This window comes from Dipodomys merriami, unplaced genomic scaffold (assembly GCF_024711535.1).
Source record: "Dipodomys merriami isolate MVZ:Mamm:240054 unplaced genomic scaffold, mDipMer1.0.p SCAF_192, whole genome shotgun sequence".
Taxonomy (NCBI): Eukaryota; Metazoa; Chordata; class Mammalia; order Rodentia; family Heteromyidae; genus Dipodomys; species Dipodomys merriami.
Window position 1 is genome coordinate 1,928,632 of NW_027203293.1, and position 24,499 is coordinate 1,953,130.

At 36.9% G+C, this 24,499-nt stretch overlaps 1 protein-coding gene and 1 long non-coding RNA gene across 13 annotated transcripts in view; one reads left to right on the forward strand and one right to left on the reverse strand.

Moving 5' to 3' along the window:
* The window catches only part of LOC138831335 (ecto-NOX disulfide-thiol exchanger 1), a 542,641-nt gene that overhangs the window by 269,222 nt on the left and 248,920 nt on the right, over window positions 1–24,499 (forward strand). The gene's annotated exons all lie outside the window — the stretch shown is intronic.
* LOC138831337 (uncharacterized) overlaps window positions 1–24,499 on the reverse strand; it is a 51,310-nt gene that overhangs the window by 17,820 nt on the left and 8,991 nt on the right. Inside the window, exon 4 of one of the 2 annotated variants that reach the window (XR_011373250.1) lies at window positions 22,495–22,714. The exons of the other annotated variant lie outside the window; for it this stretch is intronic. This is a non-coding gene — a long non-coding RNA (uncharacterized lncRNA). Of the gene's footprint in view, window positions 1–22,494; window positions 22,715–24,499 lie in introns of those variants that run through there. 2 annotated transcript variants of the gene reach the window in all.

Below are 24,499 nucleotides of genomic sequence, written 5' to 3' on the forward strand. Positions count from 1 at the left end.
CAGATAATGTGATGTTAGGAAAATGAACCCTTAGATATGTATTTTAATGTTTTTTCTTTCATGCATTTGTTTCTAATGCATTTATAAGATTATTTCTTTGTTGCTTTGTATGTCCCTCCCCCACAGTATATCCCCTGCTTTCACTATATTTGATGTCGGTATAATTTGTGGAGGAGATGGGGAAAAACAAGTCGTTTAAGGATACAGGTGGACCTATTGCAACAATGAGAAGTACAAGTTGTCATGTCGAAAACTAACTTTACAACTTTGGTGCGGGGGTCGGGGGGGGGAGACTGGGAAGGGATGTGAAGGGTAAACAAAGGAGGAGGCTGCAATGCTTGATAAGAAATGTACTCATTAACTTGCCCATGTAATTGTAACCCCTCTGTACAGTATGTTCACAAAAAATTAAAATTAAAATTAAAATTTAAAAAAAACCTACAGAAAAGAATGAAGTATGTGGTACCCATCCCCATATTTTAAAAACTTAGTATTACTGTATTTGTCTCAAATCTCTAATATTTAAAGGTTAAAAATGAAATCACACTTTTAAAGAGATATTACTCACAGAGGTAATATCACTATAATAAAATATTATATATTTATTTCATATGTACCCATATTTAATATACAAAATTATTCTGAAACTTATATAGATGGTTTTTCTTTTTTGTCTTTGTGTGCCTACTGGGTTTGGAACTCAGTACCACACACTCTCACTTGTCTTTTATGATGAAAGTTGGTACTCTACCACTTGAGCCACACTTCCACTGCCAAGGTTTGTAGATGGTATCATACTGAATACTGAACTTTATACCTTGTTTTTCTCTCAACATTATTCTTTGAATAATGTTCTCCACCATGGTATTGATCATCTGCTTCACTCACAGTGGACAGGAGTCAGCTCTTGATTTTCCACACACAAACTTTATGTCAACCTTCTCAAAACAAAATTTGTCAGTCTTCTGTTTTGATTACCTATTTGTACTTCTCTCTTCATTACGTTGGAGATAGGAGTTTATAACAGAATACTGCTGGATCCTACCTACCAGAGGACAGGCACTTGGGAAATACATTTCCCTGAAAAGTTTTTCTATTTCCTTCTGACCCACAGTTTGTGTTTTGTTTTGTTTGTTTCATTGTTACTTTCAGATTGTCTGTATCGCTTTCCATCATTTTTTTTTCTAATGAACAGATTCCAATGTGGCTTTACTCGATCTCAATCAAGTATAACTTTATCTGAAGAGTAGAGAATGACAAAGGAAACTGCAAAGACAAAGAGGAGAAAGTGAAAAAGGGACAAGGATTATTTTTAGTCTTGCTCTTCTGATGCTCAGGTGTTGTCCACAGAGATGCCTTTTGAAGTATATTTCCACATTTTCCTAAGCTCTGTTATCTTGGAGGTCAGCTCATTTTAGTGGCATTTTCTCTTCCATTACATAAAAATTTCCTTCTGTTTGTTTCAAAAGAACGCTAGAAAAATTTGCATAATTTCCAGAAAGTTTGGTACCTTATTAAAGATGTCAGACATATCTTTTGTAAATGTTTGTCTGATGTCCTACACCTTTACAAAGTAGGAGCTGTCAAGAATACTTGACTCTAGGTATTTATGTTTTCAGTAGGTTTTAGAGTTGTTTTATGAAGCATTTTGCATAGTATGAAATAAATCTTTTTAATAATAAATTTCATTTCAGTAATAAATTTTACTGTATACTCATTTGGCTTAGAGTATTTTAAAAGTCCTATTTTTTACCGACTGGGGCATTGAACCACATCATTTATACCTCTATGATAAAAAACTGAGGTCTAAAGTAAGAAGGTCAGGGTTAACTGATCCATCAGTTGCCAGGAGAGTAAAGTTAGAGCATGTTTAGGTTCCAAGTTTATTTAGAACTCTGAAGAGCTGTATATCTTAAAGTTCAGGTTTTTCTAAAATTCTGTTATTATTTTTACCTCTAAAAGATTAAAGTTTTATTTTCATGGATTATATTTTTAACATATTTTATTGTGAAAATACTGTACAGAGGGGTTCCAGTTACATGAGCAAGGTAATGAGGACAGTTCTTATCAAGCATTGTTGCCTCCTCCTCTGTTTTCCCCCTACCATCCCTTCCCTCCCACCTCCTCAACTACACTCTCCCCCACCATACCCCCCGCCTAAATTGTAATGTTCCTTTTTTAACATAGTGTCTTGTACATCTCATTGTTGGAATGGGTCAACCAGTATCTCTATTTAAACATTTTGTTTTTTCTCTTCCCCTCCGAAATTATACCAACATCAAATACAGTGAAAACAGGGGTTATACCATAGGGGAGGGACATACAAAGCAACAACAACAAAAAATCACATGGTACCTTATAAATACATTAGAAACAATAGCAAAAAACACTTGTGTCCCTATCTTGGGTTCATTTCGCTTAACATCATCTTATCTGACCTTTTCTGCTTGTCCTAGACATATACTAGTTATTGAAAATAAGAGGAACCATGGGACTTATGTTTCTTTGGGCTTGGCTCACTTCACTTAATATTATTTTTTCCAAGTCTTTCCATTTCCTAACAAATGGGGCAATGCCATTCTTTCTGATGGAGGCATAGAATTCCATTGTGTGTGTGTGTGTGTGTGTGTGTGTGTGTGTGTGTGTGTGTGTGTGTGTGTGTATACCACATTTTCTTTTTTTTAATTGTGAAAATACTGTACAGAGGGGTTTACAAATACATGGGCAAGATAATGAGTACATTTCTTATCAAGCATTGTAGCCTCCTCCTTTGTTTCCCCTTCCCATCTCTTCCCATCCTCCCCCCCTCGCGCTCCCTCCCAATCCTCCCCGCAACCCCACCCCCACCAAAGTTGTAAAGTTCGTTTTTTTAAAATTGTGAAAATACTGTACAGAGGGGTTACAATTACATGGGCAAGATTATGAGTACATTTCTTATCAAGCATTGTAGCCTCCTCCTTTGTTTACCCTTCCCATCCCTTCCCATCCTCCCCCTACTCCCCCCACCCAATCCTTCCCGCCCCCCCACACAAAGTTGTAAAGTTCGTTTTCGACATGACAACTTGTACTTCTCATTGTTGCAAAGGGTCCACCTGTATAAAGTTCATTTTCGACATAATGACTTGTACATCTCATTGTTGCAATGGGTCCACCTGTATCCCTATTTAAAAGATTTGTTTTTCCCCTTCCCCTCCACAGATTATACCGACATCAAATACAGTGAAAGCAGGGGTTATACTGTGGGGGAGGGACATACAAAGCAACAAAGAAATAATCTTATAAATGTGTTAGAAACAAACACATGAAAGAAAAAAAAAACATTTGAATACATATCTTAGGGTTCATTTCCCTAACATCAACTTATCTGACGTTTTCTGCTTGACTCATACATATACTAGTTATTGCAAATAAGGGAAACCATGGGACCTATGATTCTTTGGGCCTGGCTTACTTCACTTAATATAATTTTTTCCAAGTCTGTCCATTTCCTAACAAATGGGGCAATGTCATTCTTTCTGATGGAGGCATAGAATTCCATTGTGTGTGTATATACGTACATAAACATACCACATTTTCTTGATCCATTCATCTACTGAGGGGCATCTGGGTTGGTTCCCTATCTTAGCTATGATGAATAATGCTGCAGTTAACATAGTTGTGCTGGTAGCTTCAGCATAGCCTAGCTTTGTTTGTGATTGTTTGGGTAAATGCCCAAAAGTGGGATTGCTGGGTCATAAGGGAGCTCTATGTGGAGTCTTTTGAGGAAACTCCATACTGCTTTCCAAAGTGGTTCAAAAAGTGTACATTCTCACCAACAATGCAGTAAGGTTCCCTTTTGGCCACATCCTCTCCAGCATCTGTTGTTATTAGAGTTCTTGTTTATAGCCATTCTAACTGGAGTGAGGTGGAATCTCAATGTTGTTTTGATTTGCATTTCTTTTATGGCTAGAGAGATTGAGCATTTCTTCATGTGTCTATTGCCATCCTTCTTTCCTCTTCAGAGAAGTTTCTCTTTAAGTCTTTAGCCCACTTATTTATTGGGCTGTTGTTTCTTTGAGGATTTGTTGTTGAGGGAGTTAATTTTTGGAGTTCCAAGTATATTTTAGATATGAGACCCTGGTTCATTGTATGGCTCATGAAGATCTTCTCCCAATCTATGGGTTTTCTGTTGATCTTGCTAGCTATGTCCTTTGCCATGCAGAAGCTCTGCAGCTTCATACAATCCCGTTTGTCCAACCTTTCTTTGATTTGTTGTGTTTCTGGGTGTCTATTAAGAAAATTTTGGCCTGTGCCAAAGAGACTTAGGGTTTCTCCTATTCCTTCCTGTAATGTTCTCAGAGTGTCTGCTTTGACTCTGAGGTCTTTGATACATTTTGAGTTGATTCAGTTGCAGTGTGATATATAAGGATCGAGATTTAGTTTTCTACAGGTGATGAACCAATTTTGCTAGCACTATTTACAGAACAGGCTTTCTTCCATTGTATTTTTTTAGCTCCCTTATTGATTATTACATGGCTATAGGTATGTAGGTTCATTTCTGTGTTTTCAATCCTGAGGTTTCTTCTTCTGCCAGTACCAAGCTGTTTTGATTACTATGGCTTTGTATTAGAGTTTGAAATTTGATATTGATATTCCTCCAGCACTGTCTTTCTGTTAAGGATTGTTTTTGTTATTTGTGGTCTTTTAATGTTCCATATGAATTTTTGGATTACCTCGTCTATTCCATTGAAGAATGAGGTTGGAATATTGATAGGTATCTTATTGAATTTTTAGATAGCCTTGGGAAATGTTGCCATTTTCACGATGTTGATCCTTCCAATCCAGGAGCAAGGAAGGGTTTACCACTTTTAACTTCTGCTTTGATTTCCTTTTCCAAGTTTTAAAGTTTTCATCATAGAGTTCCTTCACTTCTTTGGTTAAGTTAATTTCTAGGTATTTTATTTTTTGTGGGGCTATTACAAATGGAATTGCTTTCCTGATTGCAGCTGTGCTCCTCGCATTATTGGCATACAGAAAAGCCACTGATTTTTGAGGGTTAATTTTATACCCTGCTACTTCTCCATAGTTTTGAATCAGCTCCAGTAATTTAGGAGTGGAGTCCATGGGATTCTTTAAATACAAGATCATGTAATTTGCAAAGAAGGAGAGTTTTACTTCATATTTATGTTTGCATCTTATTGCTGTAGCTAGGCATTCTAATACTAAATTGAAGAAAAGTGGTGTAAGTGGACATCCTTGTTTCGTTCCTGAGTTTAGAGGAAATGGCTTTCGTTTTCACCATTAAGTATAATGCTGGATGTAGGTTTGTCATATACAGCCTTTATTGTGTTGAGGAATGGTCTATGAATTCCTAATTTTTCCAGAACCTTCATCATAAAGGGGTGTTGCATCTTGTCAAATGCTTTTTCTGCATCTGTTGAGATAACCATGTGGTTCTTATTGATTTGTGTACATTGAACCAGCTTTGCATCCCTGAAATGAATCCTGTTTGATCATGGTGTATGATTTTTTGGATGAATTGTTGAAGTCAATTAGCCAAAATTTTGTTGTGAAGTTTTGCATCGATGTTCATCAAAGAAATGGGTCTATAGTTCTCTGTTCTTTTTATTTAATGAGTCCCTGCCTAGTTTTGGGATAAGGGTTATGATGGCTTCATAGAAAGAGTTCAGGTGTGAGCTTTCTCTTTCAATTTCATTGAAGAGTTGGAAGAGTATTGGTATAAGTTCTGCTTTGAAGGCTTTGTGGAATTCTGCTGTAAATCCATCTGTTCCTGGGCTTTTCTTAGATGGGAGGTCTCTTATTGCTGTTTCTATTTCAATGCTTGATATGGGCCTGTTAAGTTGGTTTAACTCATCTTGGTTTAATTTTGGCATGTTGATATTTGCTAGGAAATTGTCCATTTATTCCAGATTGTCAAACTTATTAGCATAAAGGTTTGAGAAATATTCCCTTAAAATGTTCTAAATCTTGGTTGATTCTGTGGTGATGTTTCCATTCTCATCTCTGAGTATATTTATTTGGGTGTGTTCTCTTCTTTTTCTGATAAGATTTGTTAAGGGTCTGTCAATTTTATTAATTTTTTTAAGTACCAACTCTTTGTTGATTCTATGTTTTTATTTGGATTCTAATTTGTTTAATTCTGATTTAATTTTAACTATTTCTTTCCATCTACTGGATTGGGGTTTAGCTTGCTGCTCTTTTTCAAGGAGGTTCAGATGTCTCATTAAATTGTTGGTTTCATTTTTCTCCAATTGTTGATGTAGGAACTCAGAGCTATAAACTTGCCCCTGAGTACTGCCTTTGTTGTGTCCCAGAGGAGCTGGTAATTTGTGTGTTCATTTTTGTTGAATATCATGAACATTTGAATTTCCTTTCTAATCTCTTCTATGACCCACAGGTGATTCAACAGTGTGTTGTTCAGCATCCATGTGTTACCGGACTTTCTTTGGTGGCTTTTGGTGTTGAGTTCTAATTTTATTCCCTTGTGGTCTGAGAGAATGCAGGGCATAACTTTAATGTTTCTGAATTTGAACAAGTTTGCTCTGTGACCTAAAATGTGGTCTATTTTGGAAAATGTTCCATGTGCTTCTGAGAAAAATGTCTATTCTGATGCTGCTGGGTGAAATATTCTGTAGATGTCTGTTAAATCTAATTGATCTGTGCAGTTGTTTAGATCTGCGGTTTCTCTGTTGAGTTTTTGCCGAGTTGATCTATCTAGTGGGGAGAGTGGTGTGTTAAAATCCCCAACAATTAATGTCTTTGGATCTATGTGAGATTTGAGGGAAAGTAGTGTTTCTTGGATAAATTTGGATGCTCTGTTGTTTGGAGAATAGATATTTAGATTTGTAATATCCTCCTAAAGGAGAGATCCCTTAATTAGTATGTAGGGACCTTCTTTATCTCTTCTCACTAATTTTAATTTGAAGTCTATTTTATCTAATATTAGGATTGCAACTCCTGCCTGTTTATGGGGGCCATTTACTTGGTAGATTTTATTCCAGCCTTTCACTTTCAAAGGGTATTTGTTTTTATGGGAAGGTGAGACTCGTGAAGGCAGCAGATAGAAGGATCTTGCTTTTTAATCCAACTGGACAATATATGTCGCTTAATTGGAAATTTAAGTCTTTTAATGTTGAGAGTTAGGACTGAGAGGTGTTTGGTGGCTGGTACAAGTGGGTTCTTCCTATGTTTCTTGGATTCTCAGTTTATTGTGGTCTTGTTGGTTTTCTACATATAGGACATCTTTAAGTATCTTTTGTAGGGTTGATTTGGTGGAAATATATTGTTTCAGTTTTTCTTTGCTATGGAAAGTTTTTATTTGACCTTCAGTTATGAAGGAGAGTTTAGCTGGGTACAGTATTCTTTGTTGATAGTTGTCTTTAGGGAGTGGCATACATCATCTCAAGCTCTTCTTGCTTTAATTGTCTCTGCTGAGAAATCTGAGGTGATTCTAATTGGTTTCCCTTTATAGGTGATTGATCTTTTCTCCTTGAAAGCTTTAAGGATCCTTTCCTTGGTCTGAATTGATCCTGTGCAGATTATAATGTGATGGTGGGATGTCCTGTTCTGGGCTGGTCTGGTCTATTTAAAATCTTCTTGTATCTGAATAGACATATCTTTTTGCATGGTTGGGAAATTCTCTGCTAGGATCCTGATAGATAAATTTCCTAGACTATTAACTTCTGTCTCTAGCTGCTTCTCTACATCCATTGTCCTCAGATTAGGCCTTCTGATGATGTCCTCCAAATGTTGAATAGATCTATCATATTTCTTGGATTTGTCTTGGATAGTTGTATGTTTTTTCTCTATAACATCTAGGGTGTCTTTAATCCCAGAGATTCGATCTTCTGCATGAGCTAACCTACTGCAAGACTTTCTACTTTGTTTTTTATTTCTTTTCCTTCTAATTGGTCAGCTTTGATGGCTTCAAATTCTTTGTTGGAGATTTGTTTTAGATCTTGTATGAACTTCTTCCTTAATTTGGTGTTCAGTGTTTATTCTCAGATCACTTAGTTGATTTCTTATGATTTTTTTGGACTCCCTTTCCTTCTGATGGGCTCCATTCAGCATTCCCTTTGTGGTCTCCCTGGATTCCTTCAGATGTCTGTTTATGGATTCCATGAATGCCTCTATTGATCTTTGTCTATTCTCATCCTGCTCATGCAATTCCTGTATTACTCTCTGATTAGCTTCCTCACACTAACACAATTCCTGTGTTTCTCTTTGACTGTTCTCAGCCTGCTCACGCAATTCCTGTATTTCTCTTTGTCTGTTTTCAGCCTGCTCGTGCACTTCCTATATTAATCTTTGATTAGCTTCCTCAAGCTCACGAGATTCCTGTATTAAATTTGGTTAGCCTCATCATCATCGTGAAGTTCCTCTATTAATCTTTGGTTTGCCTCCTCCTGCTCCCTATCATGTTCACACTGAGTCCTTTGCAGGTTTTCAGTCTTTTCATTCACCATGTTTACCAGTAGTGTTTGTAGAGCTTTTTGGGAACTCTCCTCTGGATTATTCATTAACTGTTCTGTCGCCTGATTATCATGAGTGGGAGTTGAGATACCCTAATTTGCAATTTTTCTTGTGTTTCTCTGGGTTTTTTTTGCCCATTTGGTATGAAATAACACCAATTTTGTGCCAGAACACTATTTTATCAACCAGAGTCCGGTAGTTGTACAGTCAAAATGGCTGAAGATACAATCTAGTTCAACAGATACAATCTATTCAATATCAAACAACTATGGATTAATGAGCTAAGAACATCAAAGAGGGATTCAGCAGATCAGAAAATAATAGGTTTAGGGAGAATCGTGGGGAAAAATAGGATTAGAGGGATGTGAAGAGGTAAAAGGAAAGAGTGAATTTAACTGAGTCTTAATCTGAGAAATGGATAGGACAGAATGAAAGGGGAGAGATTTAAAAAAAAGAAAAAATGAAAAAACAAAAATTTAAGTTTAAAAAATGAAACACTTAAAATTATTTAAGTATATAGAAATGATATTGAGAGAAGAAAAAGAATGAAAGGAGGAGGGAGATAAAAAGGAAAAATGAAAAAATAAAATATCTTAAAATTGCAATACTTAAAATTTATATAGGTATAGAGAAATAATGCTAGTATTAAATAAGTTAAGCTTAAGAGGTTGTGAATTGAGTAATAAATTTCTGAATTAAGTATGTACACAATGAGGGATAAAGTCTAATAATCGGTGACTGGTATATATCTGGGGATGAGCAGAATAGCAATTAAGTCATGCAAAAAAGAATGAAAGAGAAAACAAAAAGGACCAAAAGGTCAGAAGAGATTATAAAAAGAAAATCACACACACACACACACACACACACACACACACACACACACACACACACACACACACACACACACACACACCTAAAATAAAAATTGTGGAAGGAAAAAAAGTTAGAAAACAGTGTTTTTAAAAAAAATTAAAAATAGGTAAAAAAAAAAACAAGTTCTTTGATTTTTTGGGGGGGAGAGGGGGAGATCTTGTATCTCCCTTGTGTCCAGAATCGGTCTCTTGGTGGATTCTCTGGTCTGCTTGTGGTGTTTGGTTTTCTTGTGGCTTGATTGGTTTCTTAAGTCAGTTTGAGCAGGCAGAGAGAAACTCTGCCTTACCTAGGACTTTGTGATACTCCTTCCAGTTTAGTTCAGTGGGAGGGAGATCTGCTTTGAGTATCACAAAAGAGGGAGAAGGCTGCTTCTTCTAGCTTGGAGTTGATGTGATGAGGCTAGGTTCTGGGTAGGGTTGAGGCCTTTCAGCAATCAGTAGCTTTTCTCTGAGGCGATAGCTCCTGAGACACTCACAGAGCCCAGCCTGGAGCCATTCTCAGGGCTTATGTTTACTGTCTAGGCTGCAGTGGGGAGAGGCAGCCTCTGGCTCTGTTTACCCAGTGAAGGAAGTCACTCCTCCAAGGGCCTAACTTCCTCTTCCTGGGAAGGGAGACTTTCCCCTGGGTGGAGCTGAGCCTGTCATGTCAGGTCAGGTTCCTGAGAACCTGCTGAATGGCTCCTATTGTTTTCTTCCAAGGCCTGATTTGGAGCTAGCTGCTTTGTCAGTATCAAAGATGGAGATCTTCTCTGGTGTTGGGGAGGAGCTACCTTCCTGCCCCTGTTCTGTGAGAAGGAGTGAGGATGTTAGGGTTCTACTCACACCAGACTCTTGGTTCCTGAGCCATCCCTGGTCTGCAGTCAGCAGGATGAAGATTGCTGCTCCTTGTCGGTTCTTGCCAGTAGTGAGTAGAATTCACTCACACCACATCTGGCAACTTTGTCCCAGATTCTCTGTTGATATGGCAGTTGGGACGGCAGCTACCAAAAGGTGCTCAGATCTGTCTCCTTGACCAATCATCCTGGATTTTCCCTCTCTGGCCAAACTCTTTCTACTGTGATGGCACATTTGGTGTGATTCACTGGCTTAGGACTGTTCACTGGAACATTAAAACTGCCTTCTATGAGAGAGCTTGTTTAGTCTCCAGATTCTCCTCTGCCATCTTCCCTGTCTCTTCATGGATTATATTTTTGTATGTGAATATGGGCTGAACCTGTTGCCATGGCTTTAAAATCAATTAAAAACATTCAACAGTAAAAAAGTACTTCTAGAGGTGACACAGCCATTTCTCCTTTAAGTAATTTGTTCATTTAAGATACTGGAAATTACTATACTGTAAATGATCTTGCCTCTTTCCATATATGTGGTATATAAAAGTATTGGAGATAAGAATCTCTCAGATTTGGCTGCCTATACTGGCTTTGAAACATGATCCTTAGATCTCAGCCTCCTGAGAAACAAAGATTAAGATTATAGGTGTGACCCATCAGTGTCCATATTTTATGATATTTTCATATATAAAAAGGTAGTGAACACACTGAACTACCTTTGCAATGTTCTGGTCATTCTGAAAGTCAAGTTTGTAGGTCTACTCTTCTTGGCCTTTCGCCCCACCCCCAGTTCATCTTTGTTTTTGTTGTATTTGATCAGGTTTGTGCCAAGTTTAGTTTTCAGCAGACTTTTGTAACTGAGTATAAATTTTCATAAAATAGAGTTTCTGTCAGAAATTTTGACACTGTATTACTTATGGCTGCTTCGCTGCCTGTCACCACGCTGCTTAGGCTGTGTGAATGTGTAGATTCGGCAGAGAAATACTTTTCAGTCTTAGCTCCCATATGTTTGTTAGTAGAATGTGTTCAGGGAGAGTGCTTACATGTTTAGTATGAGATTATTAGTGCTATTTTCTATACAGTGAATTTCTGGTATTTATCAGCGTCTGTCAGAATGATAGGTCTGCTGATGGGTTGCGTTCTTACTCAGTATGGGTATTAATAAATATTGGACTCTTTCTATGCATTTTACTTCCAGTTGTTCTACCAGAATTCACCTCAAATTACCACTAGGCCTGCAGCCTTCCCTGCCTTCCAACTCCCTTTTTTTCTATATTCTTTTAAATTTATCTTGCCATGCTGGTTGAATGGTGATGAATTGCCTTTCTTTCTTTCTCCAACGACCTTAAAGGATAACATTAGTGGATGTAGGAATCTTGGATCTGGGATGGAGGCACTAGATTTTGATGACAGCCCAAAAAGTCTGTGGAGGAACACAGGCAATATGTCTACTGACAGACATGCTGTCTTCTTCCACATTTTGATCTTTTCCTGATCATGATTTTTTTAAAGTGACAATTAGACCATCAAATAGCTTAGCAGAAGAAGATTGGCCATGATTTTGGATTATAAGTTTTTCAAATAAAATTTGAGAAAATAAGCATTACAATTTGGAATGAAAAAGTAAAAAAGACAAGCATGATTCTTAGAGGATAACAACAGCAGCAATTTCATTTTGAATAAATTGAAGCCATAATCTGCATTGTTTTATATAGAAACAGCTGTTTGAAATTTAATGAGAAGGTACTATCTTCAATAGTGTTGAGAAGACAAAATTAGATGAATAAGACAAGGCAGAAAACAAAACAGATAAGTGTTAGGAACTTAGAAAAATCTTAAATTTCAAGTGTACTCTTATACTGGAGACCGACATAAATAATTAAGGACAAAGTCTCAAGGATGCTTGTATAAGAGATAAAATTAATATAGGAAAGCCTTCCTAATTTGGATGAAGTAGGATGAGAAGACTTGTTGAAATGAAGCAATATTTAATTTTAAGGGCAGTTGTGCATTCTCAAATGATACAGCAAAATAAACTTGTGGTAGATGAAAATCTCCATAGCAACAACAGACACCCTCCCTCTCCTGCCTCATCAATCCCTAATTTGCCTGTAATTGTTTTACTCATAAGATGACCCACTCTTGGAATAACTGCTGAAGTTTGTACTTTAACCAGAATAAGCAACAGTATTAATGTTGCAAACAGTGAATCCACCTAAAGTCAGTGGTAAAATTAATGTGAATGCAGGTCTCCTAAAGTACTTCTTTGAATTTATTACAAATTAAATTGAAAAGATAGATTGAGACTACAGGTATATTAGTGGTTTAACTCAGAAAGATGACTTGTAAATGACACATAATTTTAATTTTCTAACAGTAAGGTTTCTCTCAAGGGAAAGGATAAAAAGACATCTATGAGTGGAGCGCCTGACTCTCTGCCAGCATTTCCACTCAGACAAAAGTTAGATAGTGGAGACAGCCAGCAACCCCTACTTCAGGAGGGAGAGAGGGAAGGGAAGATAAGGGAAGAGGAGTAATTGCCAATCCATTTTTTTCTTCCCTATTCATCCCAGGATTTGGCATGCAGCCAGAATTTCTTTAATTTTTATCTCTAGCTTCTATTGATAGCCAAGAAGTATGGCTGGAGGTAGGAGAGAGGAATCCCTTTCTACATAGACAAAGAACTACATACTTTCATGAGTCTTTTCTCCAGATTCTTTGCTAAAATATGGACAACACTTGAATAAATGTTATAAGCAAAAATTTTCCAGATAATTTTTCTGAGACTGTTTCTATTTATTTTATTTTTTCACACACAAATACTTTTTTCTCTGAATAATGCAGTCACTGTTAGAAATCCCATCCTAAAATTTAACTTACAGCATAATTAAATAAAAATTAAATTAAATTAAATTAAGATGAGCTAGGGGAATAGAATGGATTTCTTGTTTGTATTTTAGAAGTTTTATTTATCATCTTTATGCAAAAAAAATCTATATTTCTAACACTTAAGTGCTGGTGGCTCATGCCAGCAATTCTAGCTATTCTGGAGGCTGAGATATATAGATCCTGGTTTAAAGCTAGCCCCAGCAGGAAGGTCATGAGACTCTTACCTCCAATTAACCACCAAAAAAAGAATAGAAGCTGTGGCTCAAGAGGTAGAGTGCCAGCCTTGAGCTATAGGGAACAGTACCAGGCCTGAGGCCAAGCCCCAGTACTGTCACAATCTATAGGCAGGTAGGTAGATAGACAGACAGATGGACAGACAGAACAAGTTAAGGGATGAAATAATTACTTTTCAGTATTTTGGAGCTCAATTTTCTCATCAAACACATTAAGTTGAAAGCAATAGATATAATGTCAAGAAATTCCACTTGTATTTAAAAACTTGTAAATCTTATAGAAAACATAACTTAGCAAAACCAGTATGTACTTACTATTTTTATCTTAGTAATATGAGACATAAACCATGTAGGAAATGTTATTTTTTTCTGTCTGACATTTCTGTCATTTGTGAAAATAGTCTGTTGCTATGTCTATTAATTGAAGATGTTTAAATTATAGTTTGGAAATGACTATTGGGAAGGGTGGTGATGAGATAAGCAGTATTAACTTGTGTCTATGCTGAACTTGGGGAATATTTATTTACTTTGTACAGCCTCATTATGCTGAAGTTCTAGAAGGCACATGTACAAGTTGGTTCGTCATAGGCTGTGATTTAAAGCATTACTGACGAAATCCGTAAGAAAATTAAAGTTGCCTCCATGTGAATTTCAAAAAATCCCCTATTGTGTATGGGCAAAGTACCAGCTAAGTACTCCCCTCCTCCTTCTCCTTTCCTGTTTTGTCTCCAAGATCCACCTCTGCTGAATGCTGTGGCATTGGACAGACTTTCTTTTCTGGGCTCTGCATGCTCCATGCTGTATTTTAGCATTTTCCTGGAATGAAAGTCAAGGAAGTAGTATATCTAAAAATATGTTTCACGATATATATATATATATATATATATATATATATATATATATATATATATATATATATATATATATATGTATTTAGGGATCCTAGTAAAATGGCATTGACATGTGGGAAAAAATTGGCAGATCTGATTTTATCCATTCACATTGTTTTCCTCTTTCTGGAAGTTTCATTTTTGTGGGGCTTTTATGCCCATAGACAACCTGCTTCTTAAAACAGTAACTAAAACATTAACATAGTGCTATTTATTCTGGACACATCTCTGTTCACATATTAACTGTTATAATCCTTTAATAATTACAATTTCTAAATAGTAGATATTTTTTACTTATAGTTTATGAATGAGGACATATAGTCTTGGACTATTAAGAAATTGCTACAAGTTTGTGTATGCTTTCTCTTTTCTTTCTTTCCTCTTTTATTGTGAAAGAGTCAGCTCTTAAGACTTTTTTTATTAATTTTTTTTGGGGGGTCCGGTCCTATGGCCTGAACTCTGGGCCTGGGCACTATCCCTCAGCTCTTCAGCTCAAGGCTAGCACTCTACCACTTGAGCCACAGCACCACTTCTGGCTTTTTTCTTTTTGCTGATGTGGTGCTAAGGAATCAAACCCAGGGCCTCAGGCTTGTAAGGCAAGCACTCTACCACTGAGCCACCCTTCCAGCCCCTTTTTATTAATTTTTTTGGCACTGTAGTATGAACATCTTTAACCATGGGGAAGAATGGAAAGAAACTTACACAGTGAACACTCAATTTTATCATGATGCATTCTTCTATCATTTGCTCCACCCATTCATGGATCCAGTGTTATTTTCTAAGTTGGGACAATCGTGTTATAGTAATGGAAGATGTTAATCTGAGGGGAAATGTAGGAGGTGTATTCAGGAATTCTCTGTATTGGCTTTACAACTTTTCTGAAAATCTAAAATTATTCCAAAATATAAAGTTATCCATATAGAAACAATAATAAAATGAAGCCTTGATCTATAAAACAGATGTTAGCAAATGTGCTGTGGTCAGTGTAGTACCTACATACTGACTGCTCTGCTCTCTCATTGATCACTTTTCCTCCCTGCTGAGAGCCCAGGCTTCTCTTGATGTGTGTTATGGAAATTAACACCTTATAGGTTAAATCCATAATTTTTGACATGGCTTCCAGAACTGTCATATTCTCCCTCTTTCTTGTCTTTTATCATCATTGTTTGGTGAACTCTTATTCTCTGTATTTATTTTCTTTATATACCCTGAAGGCTACTTCAGTGCTTCAAGCCAGCTATGAACTTCTTGTTGATTTTGAACATGCTTTTCTTTCAGCAGGGATGATCATTCTCAAACTTATGTACCCTCAAAAATCTCTTCAGAAATAATCTTAGAATTCAGCTTGAATTAACCTTCTCTTGAAAGGCTCTCATGGAAGAGGCACATCATGAAATCATTTTCCCAGTAGGTTTTTTTTTTGGTTGTTATTTATTGTTTTTGGTGGGGTTTTTTTTGAGCCAGGGTCTTTCTGTCACTTAGGCTGACCTGGAATTCTTTCTTCTTCTGCCTTAGGCTCATAAGTCCTAGTATTATAAGATTGTGCTGCCATGCCTAACCTATACAATGTTCTTTGTTGTATGTATGTATGCATCATGAATTCTTCTTTCTTGTAGTTTTGTTCTAACTCCCTATTATAGAGATTTCATTCATAATACTGGCCATGTATCAGTAAAAGTACCAGCATATAGGAGATTTTCAGTCATTGTCCAATAATAGATGAATTGGATGTGTAGCATTTAAATTTACTTGAATCTGCACAAAACAACAGATCTAATAATTAGTTGAGTTTTAGTTTAACAGCTTAAAAATTAAGTCTTGGCTTTTCAGGAATTAATAGTTTCAGTTCAATCAGGATGTGTATAGAAGATCTGGAAAGTGGCTAGGTTTTTTCCTAAAATAATAAAAGTTCTGCATGGTTTGTACTTTACAGTAAATGAACTGGGTCCTGTGCTATTGAAGGAGTTATCAGTAAAGCTAGCTGTGGGCATTTATCTTCATTAGCTGTTCCAAGATGATGCTTTCTGATGCAGGTGGCCCAGCTATTCTCAGTCATTTTAATTTGCCAATTATTGTACCCATGGCTAAGAACAGATAGTGATTAGGTTCACATTTTGTTCACTGGACAGCTTAATGTTCTTGTCACCTTACATTGGGTTTTAAATGTGCAAAGCACAAAGAATGTCAAACATGTTTCTCAGACTTGCAGAGGTGGGGTTCAGGCCTAGTAACTTGAATTGCTTGTGCATACAGAAATTAAAGGGCTGCTGGATGATTAATAACAGAACAAGACAATGTAGCAAAAGGGCATCCAGGAAAGTAACAAGTATGTGAGAGCATGGGGAAGAAGGTAGATGAGTCTTAGGTGCATCTTTTCATTTTCCTTCACAAAAACACCATTTGCTAGCATGTGGACTCTGAATACTAACTTGGTTTGGATTAGTGCCATTTAAGGAAAGAGAGATTGGTATGGTTTTATTTATAAAGTAGTACTCAGACTTAATAATTGCCTTCCTCGAGCATTCTAAGACAACATAGGTCATTCAAAACAGAGAATGAGATGCTTTTATTCTTTTTATATAATGAATATCTGATGACTTACGTTTTGGAAAAATTTGTTCCAGCCATTGCTCATTAACACCTACTTTTTGAAATTGCCATAGAAAGTAGAAACTTTTACATTGGAAAAATCAAAAACACATAGCAGTTTTATCTGATGTTTTTTTACCTAATTGCCTGGGAGTAAAGTTGACTCATTTATGGGGACTTAATCTAGAATCATTATTAGCAGAAAAGATTATTTATCATTTTAAGAAGGCATGGGGAAATGCCAGGCACACAACATTCCAAACATTAACTTTATTTGCTAGCCTCTTAAAGAATTTGTTTGTGTACAATGTTGTTCATGCTACTGATAAGACCAAATGTATTTAATAACTACTCAGAATTAATATGCCATAGTATGCATGGCTGCCTAATTTAATTTATCTCTGATTAAGCCTATTATGTTTGAGATCACTTTACAGAAGAGATTTTTTGCCAGCTGTAAGCTTATTTGAATTGTAATATAAGTTAATAATGTGTGAAATAACCAGTGGTGCCTACTTCTAAATGGTGATTTTGCCAACTGAGTTCCTGAGTTGATGTTTGCCCAGATCATCCATTGGCAATAGTTAATGTCTTACATGAAGACCATGTATTGGGAAAATATGAAAATTAACTATTTTAGGAGGCAATGACAAATAAAACAGTGGAGCTTTACTTCCAAAATCCAGATAAAGGCCATCACATTATAAAAGTAATTTGAAAATTAATGATTGACTGCTCATATGACATTTAAAATATCATGTACCTCTTGCATGATTTTTTTCTAAATCTATTTCTTCATCATTAAAACATCATTGGACAGATAAAGCAGGAAACTTGGATATTTGGCTCAGATCTACAGAGCATTTGTCTTACATGTGGGCTACCAGGTCTCCTCATGAGAGGGAAGGGGCTGTGAAATTGCCGTTGAGTGATTGTTCTTTGCACTGTAGAACAATGTGCCTGGTTATTACGTGTGTGCTGAACCACCTGTGTATCATTGGCCAGACTAATCCTCCTTTTCAATGTTTTTGGTAGTTATCACCCAACAGTGATTGAGTTGACCATTTGTCCTTTGCCGAATAGTTAACCTTGTGCACAGCTATTTGCATCCTTTGATATAGTTTGTTTTGCTCAGAATGTGAATTGTGACTTGTATTCATGTGCATGTTTGATAATGTGATTGCTTCTTACTCAACCCTAAAGTGACTTTGTTCTCTCTATTTGAAACATCTTGGTTGACCAGCTAATGAAAACTACATAGTCCTCTAGACCCTTTTAATATCTTACCTCCCAGTTCTGGCCTTCTCAGACATAGCCACCTGATCCCTCAGTTCCTGCTTCAGTCATTTTCCTTGACTATTCCATTAATATTCATATATTCTACCTTAGAGCCCCTTAAGTCATCAATATTATGTGTCTATGGCCCTTTGCATGTGCATTGTGCATGTGTATGTGTGTGCGCACACACACACATGATGTCAACAGCTGGTGATGATGGCTAATAAGAATGAAAATATGACAGGAGAAATACATGTAGCATTTACATATTCACCCATGCAAATAAATATAAATAGTTTGTGTTGCCTTGTTTATTTTAAATGTGGAGAAACTTGCATGCAATATGTTTAAAGTTCTAGTGGATTTTTGTTTGTCATGTGTCTAGCTTGTTTGCTCTTCTGTAGAGCTGTAGTTTGAATCTCAGTGTATGTAAGATGTTGGTTCAGTAGCTTATGTGAGCCTCAGCTGGTGCACATCTATGTTGTTGTTGGGGACTTGCCTTCAGGCCTATTAAATCAGAGAGTCACATCATTTTTAGAAAGCTAACCAGATGATTCTAGTAAGAAGCCAGAATGGAAATCTCTTGGTATAAAGGAAACTTAAAGGTCATTAAATCCATCCATCCATCTGGTGTTTGATTGCTTTCTACAGCTGTTTAGCAATGAAAGCAGAGTACTTCTACTGAGGGAATTGAAATTGCAACTCTGATGGTGGCGTCCATGCCACATCCAGTCCTTCTTTCATTCTGCCACTCGAGAGGACCCACTTTTTGTTTTGTAAGGAAATGGTCTAACTGGAATTTCACTTCTTGGGACATTCTTCAGCACTAGGTAAAACAGGACCCTTGGTTGCCCTGCTGCCAGCACATTTACTTGTGTGCACACTACAGAGTGGTTCTTGATACGTTTTTCTTTTTAGAAAAAGGGAAGGTAGGTTCTTTTAGGTAGACATTTGAAGTGAAAAGATACAAATAATTAGAAAAATTTAACACCTTAACAGTCTTGAGATAAAAGAAAACATAACAGATTCTCAGAGTTCTTGCAGTTAAAGTAAAAGAGGGAAATTTATGGTATGCAATTAAGCAACATCAAAAATACATCTCTGCTTTTTTCTCTGCTGTGTAGATAAATTAAGAATGATTTTGAAATGTAAGAGGCATTAGGAAAATCCTAAATGTGTAAGTATAATGAGCAAAACTATAATTGTCTTGAGGAGAGTTATTTGTAAGACAAAACAAAGACTGGTTGGAGGTTACATAGGAGGTTCCTGACAGCTGGTGTCTGGATCCTAGCTTTTTCTCTGGTGGAGTCTTCGAAACTTCATTTCTATTACACATCCTTCTATTCTGAGCAGCATTTAGCACAGTCCTTCCTTGGACCTGATAGCAAATGTTGGTAAGTTGATATAGCAAAAGTGAAAATATTTCACTAAAGAACTAATTTTAATAGTTTAGTGTATAATAAGAGAACTTGAGTACTCAGCATAGAAACCTATTTGAGTTGTATTTCATGGTCACCAAACAGCCCTGAAGCCTAAGGATTAACTCACCCCACAGTTTTGTCACTTTTTGTCACATTAATCACTGAGCAGTCAGTCTGATCCCTACATGGCTGATTCATTTCATTCATTGATGGCCAAAATGGACAGATGTGTCCCAGCAATCTGACTATCTTCATAAGCAAAGCAAATCAACTATGCACCAATTCAGCCAATAGTTGGGCATCCATATGTCTTAGGTATGCATAGAGATACAGAGCAGAGATATTGTTATATTTAGAAATTTCTAGTTTTGTTGAAGTAGTGATAGGTTTTTTCCCACTCTACACTTTATATGCTGTGATAGGAGGATACATCACTCAATAAAACAATTTACTGTTATGTTTTTCTTTCTTTCTTAAGGAAAACACTTAGCTGAAACTATAAAACTCACAGTAACATGTCAGAATAGGAACATGTAGATCTACTTATTCAGTCTTTTCCATAATACGTTAGAAAGTACTACCTGAATGAGGAAAGAAGGGAGAGGGTAATGTCTGTAGTAAAATAACATTATATAATATCAGATAAAAGAAAATCACGCAGGAGACTCGAAAATATTAGTATGTACTGTGGAACATGAAGAATGAGAGTGGAGAATATATGAGAGGAAGGGGACACATTTCTGAATTATCAAGTCCTAGAACTCTTAAATATTTGGAGGAACCTCCATCAGTGTTCTAATTTTGCAGTTAAGCAAACTGGATTTTAAAAAAAGGCTAAACTAATCCATCGTGAAATACTTTAATTCTGCCCTATCTTCCTTCTCTCCCATTTTCATATCCCTCTCCCTAATCACCTGTAAGCACTTTCACTTCCACTATTCAATAGATGACAGGTGGCTTCTAGGGCTCTTCCAGGGATTAACGGGGCTCTGATGCCTACACACGGAAATGAAGCAACTCTTCTCTTCCTTCCTCTAATCTTTCTTGTGATTTGAGAAATGATGTGCATCTACCTCCAAGTGATTATTTGTACAAACTTCTGAAGCCAAAAGAGGGATAAGGTGCTATAAAGGTGAATCTATGGAAGAATTCACTTTTGTTGATGCTCCCTAGAAAATCGCAGAATTAAAAATTCTCCCTAATGGGCTGGGAAGTTGGCTCAGTGATACAGTGCTTGCCTCACACGCATGAAGCCCTGTGTTCAATTCCTCAGCACCACATGAGCAGAAAAAAACTGGAAGTGGCTCTGTGGTTCGAGTGGTAGGGTGCTAGCCTTGAGCTGAAGAGCTGAGGGACAGCACCCAGGCCCAGAATTCAGCCCCTACAACCAACAAAAAATAATTCTCCCTTGCGAATTATAGTGGTAGTGGCAATACTTCCCTGGTAGTCCTATGTGAGAGATAATGGCTGATGTGAGGTAACATATAGAGTTCTCTAGATAATCCAGACCAGGATGTTCATAATTATATAACTGCAAAGTAAAATGATGAAGTCGTAGAACATCTGGTGTTCCTAGACCAAATATGCTTTGTATGTTTTCCTGTGCCAGAAATCTAGTAAAATTATGGAAAATTAATTAAGAAAAATTATAAAGCAGAGAAACATGAAGCAGGTAGGATAACACAACTAGTATATGCTTCAGAATAAGACTTGTCAGCCAATTTGTTGTTGGATGGCACATGATTGAAGAGAAGCTTAGGTGTGCCTTGAAAAGCTATAGAACCTCTGGTGACACTTAAGAGGAGTGATATGGGAAAAGGATCATGAGTATCCAAGGCATTAGTAGTAGTGAGTGTTGCAACATGGTATGTGAGTAGCTGGACCCTGATCCACTCCTTGCCTCACACTGCCCTGTAAATTCCCTGTCCTCCCTTCTTCAGACTTGTGCTGCAACCATCAGAGATGCTCTAAACGGAAAGAGCAAGGCCCAGGGAAGCTCCAGAGTGAGCAGATGAGACCCTCTTGCACTGCTCCCAAGCACAGTCCCCAAAGTGCCTCAACCAGGGACTGGTTCCTAGGCAAGGATTGAGAATTTTCATTCCTCACTAAAATGGCTAGATTCTCAACCCTACTACCTCACAGCAGAGATGCCTGCCAAGATATAAACACATATAAACACACTGTGCCCTCAAGAGTTTCCTTGGAAAGTGGATTCACTAAATATAAATGAGCTTTGTATTTTCATGTTTTATAGATGGATAAATAGATAGAATGGATAAATGTCTTTAATATGAATAAAGAGTAAAGAGTCACTAGAATTTGAGGATAGCTCCCCAGCATAAAATACAGAGCAACAGATACATCTTCAGAGGAGAGGAAGATGGGAGACACTATTATTTTCACAAAATAAAAAAATTCAACAGAAAATGAACAATCCAAAATAAGATCTTTTAATTATTTATATTTATATATAATATTTTTACAAAACTCAGATATGTAGAAGGTAAATTTAAGTGAACTTTCTTGAAAATAGACTAACACACTGGGGTAGGAGTAAGAAAAGTAGTGGATCTATCCTTGAGGTTCATTATTCTATTAAAAGTTTTCCAGAAAGAGAAAAGAGAGGGGAAAAAAGTATAGAGAGACAAATAGTGCAAAGACAAAAATAAATAAATAAATTCAAGAAGAACTTTCAAGAGAACAGTCTCTAGATTTCAGGGGTTCCAGAAAGCACCTAGAATGGTGGGTAAGAAAAGAACTTCATCATATTTCAGTTCTTAGAACAATAGGATTAACAAGGAAGTCTCCAAAAACCCTTTTAGAAATAAAACAAGTCAACCAACAGGAATATTAATGGTGAGTAACTTCCCTGTTGTAATATTGGTAGCCAGTGGCAAGGAGGTGCCGCGGACCGGGTTCTCTTGGGACAACGGAGGACACCTTTAAGGGAGGAACCTGGAATAGGATGGGGAGATGGTAAACAGACAACTCACACACAAGAGGAGTGGATGCTGAGTGCTGAGTGCGATTTAATGCAGAGGATAACAAACTTTTATAACAGAAGTCTTCATAAGAAAAGGGCAAAAGGTTACACAATCTTGCTACAGGGCTTCATTCTTGGATGGTCACCAGCTGGTCCCCTGAAAGGGCAAAAGTTTACACAATCTTGCTGCAGGGCTTCATTCTTGGGTGGTCACCAGCTGGTCGCCTGAAAAGCACTTGTTTCCAGCTTTATCTCTAAGAAATATAATGGGTTTCGGCGTTTGTCACCATCTAACCATTACCTTATTTCTATAGAGGCCTTAATTACCCCATAAGATTTTTCCTGTTTCTTCTTTAATAGTAAGGTCACGGAGGCCTAGATCTAGCAAGTCTCTTAGTAAATGAGAGTACCAGGAAGTTCTTTCTCCTAAGTAGTTATCTCCGCAATTGCCATACATTCTTTCTGTTCTAGCCGCGCCTACAGCTTCTTGTAAATCTCTTACAATTCCTTCTGCTGGAGTGACTTTGTGAAACCCCCAATACTTTTATATTTACTTATAACTTGTCTACTAGCCTCCATAAGAGGGGTTTCAGGGTAGCACTTAACTCTGGTGAGTTAGTCATATTTTTAAGACACTCATCAGATATTGGAGTCATCAACACTCTTAAGAAAGAGCTTTGAATAAGGGAATGTTGACAATGAGTAAGCACAATGAGCAGCAGAAACAGTAAAAGATTAATAGACACTCTTATACAGTGGGGAAAAGAAAGGCAGAAACACATCTTTCCCAGGGGCTTGCCAGCCTTTTTCCAGGAGTAGGCCTCTTAGAAGCCCTATTCTCTGAGGTAGATTTCGATGAAGTCCCAAAACTTGGAGATAGGTTTCTGTAAAGCCCCATTCTCTGAGGTAGACTTCGGTGAAGTCCCAAAACTCAGAGATAGGTCTCTGAAGTCCCTATCTTGGTCTGATAGATGGTTTCCCATGCTAAGCAGACTCCACTGGAGTCGGCATGGCAAGGAGGTACTGTCTAAATATTTTTAAGAGAAAAATTACATCTTCCTTAGAGTTCAAATACAAGCTGGACTAGCAAAGAAGTGACTTAACATATTTATAGACACATAAAGTCTTAGCAAATGTAACTCACACATACCATTCCTCAGGAAATTACTAGAGAAAATGCAATACAGAAATAAGGATATAGATCAAGAAAGAGGAACCAGGAAATAGAGTACCCAATAAGAAAGAAGCAGAGATTTTGCCAATTTGGGTGGGGGGGGGCGGGGAAGAGGAGTAAGGGGGGAGGAGGGGGGGGAGGAGGAGGAAAGAAACTGCTACAAGATATCAGGTGAGGAGCATCCTGGGAAACTAATATATCAAGCAGATCAGATTGAGTCTCTTTAAGGGAAAATAGGTCTGACAGATGAACTGGTTGAGATGAACTCCTTTTTTTTTTTTAAGATCTTAATAAGTGTTTTACAGTTCATTTGGAAAGTCCAGAATAAATTAGTAAAAGCAGTAAGAAATAAAAGGATAAAAGACAATGATAGGAAAAACAAGAGGTTGAGCAAGATCAAAAGTGTTCTTTCTCTTAAATTAGTTGGCTCAATAGTGAATGAGATTATTTGTCCACAGTAATGTAAATGCAGAATAAGAATTGAATCACAAATTGGTCTTGAACCTACTGGTAAAAGGGGGGAACAAAGATTTCTAGATGATATAGAAGCACTACATTTTGCTTATGACTTTTGCAGCCTCTAAGAAATTATCACCATCTTGACAATACTTAAATATAGAGAAGCAAATATAAGTGTTGAATATATTCTCTTCTCTTTTGATGGATCTAGCTTCCTTAAACACTGGGAGAGCTGGTAACTGGACAGGGAGTTTTCCTGCATTGTGCTAAACCATCGATTAATCAAATTAAGAACAACTTTTCTGGATCAGAAGTCTTGCCTGTGTCAGAGGTTATTCACTGGCCAATACATATCTTTTATAATAAAAGCAAACAAGAAAAAAGAAAAAGAAAAAAATGTCAATTC